Source organism: Ammospiza caudacuta, chromosome 7 (genome assembly GCF_027887145.1).
Source record: "Ammospiza caudacuta isolate bAmmCau1 chromosome 7, bAmmCau1.pri, whole genome shotgun sequence".
NCBI classification, from domain to species: Eukaryota; Metazoa; Chordata; class Aves; order Passeriformes; family Passerellidae; genus Ammospiza; species Ammospiza caudacuta.
In genome coordinates this window covers 43177917-43179549 of record NC_080599.1, presented here as the reverse complement: position 1 = coordinate 43179549, position 1633 = coordinate 43177917, and positions in this window count along the sequence as shown.

Below are 1633 nucleotides of genomic sequence, written 5' to 3'. Positions count from 1 at the left end.
TACAAATATACCAGCTAGGGATGCACCCCAAGCCTGATTTATACACAAGCAAAGACATGGGCCATCTGCAGACCTAGATAAATTAATTGAGAAGCTGTGACAGGACCATATGATGATGATGTGTTGTTTGTAACACATTACTCTGGACTTTCAGCTACACCATGCCAGGAATTAGCTACAGTTATGGTTTCCCATAGCAACAGGATATATGGGACAAACTGCTCAGGAAAACCCAGCAGAACAGGAGCTGCACCTCCCCTGCTGAGCCAAGCCAGGTGTTGTGTTGCCTTGCTTTTCAGGAAAGTGAAACCCAGCTCCTCCATGTGCACCTGAAATACTTCTCAAATTTAGTCAAAATGTACCCCTTTCAAAGCAGCTGATGTTTTACCACTCCCACACTGCTTCAGACCCTGCAGATGAGCCTGGTCATCCCAAAGAACAATGGACAAACCCACTAAACTTGCCTCTAGCTGTCATTAATTTAGTGAGTCTTGTGCACAGGACTGTGCTTACACAGTCCCTGTCACTCAGCCACTGTCCCTGCAGTGACCACACAGAGCAGCTCTGCACTGACCAGGCTTCAAATGTGACTGCCCAGCAGAGCACTGCAGGTAGCACCAATGGCTGTGTGCAGATCTCTGACCCAATAATCCAGTTTCTATGGAGACATAGAAACAGCTTCCTCTTGGGAGTTGTCACCTTCCAGAGCAGGTGGGTGTTTGGCAAATCCACTCCCCAGAACTGCACGGGGCAGGGATGGGCCAGGGAAGCAAAGTGGAGCCTTCTGGGGGAGCACCAACAGCACAACTTCAAACACCTGCTCACACCTTGGCCAAAAAACAAAACACAAATCAGCATTTGTACTTATATATTATTGTGATGCAGAATTCTCTCTCTCTTCCCTCAGGGACCTGTGTGCCATCTGTGTGACCTACCCAGGCAGGCTGCAAAGGGTTCAAGTTAATCCTAAATACTGAGCAGCATCTCCTAATGAGCAGGTATACAGCAGCCTTTAACATAAATGAGTCACTTCAAGGCAAAAATCCTAATGAAGAGAACATAATTGGTAGTGTCAGTAGCTATTAGTGCTACAAGGGCTCCAGAACACAGTGAGTTTGATTTCATGTCTCCCTTTCAGAGCACACTCCACCTTCATCACAAGAACAAGGCCAAAGAGGAATAACCTTCAGGGGCTCTGCAGATCAGGAGTCCACAGCCATACATTATTTTGATTACCATTCCCTCATTTGAGAAAAATCAACACAGTGCTATCAGAATATTTATGTCATCAGACTCAATGAATCTCCAACAAGATGTGAAATTATATTCATGAAGCGTTAACTACTGCATTTTTGAGACTCTAGAGAGTACTTCTTGTTTTCTGGGGCTACAGGGAATCCATATTTTCCAAATCAAGGAGTAACTTTGCTGGGTGACACTGGTCTTACAATACCAGTTTTGCTTCCTTACCTCACCTCTGCAGCAGCAGCCCTCCAGAATCTCCTCTTCTCCACCGGCATTTTTAAAAAGTAAATGCTGATCCAAGTGTGAAGTTTACTTCCAGAGAGGGTGAAATGAACTGATAAGGAAGGAACATGAAATGGGACTGATCTGAGAGCAAGGGCAATGAGAG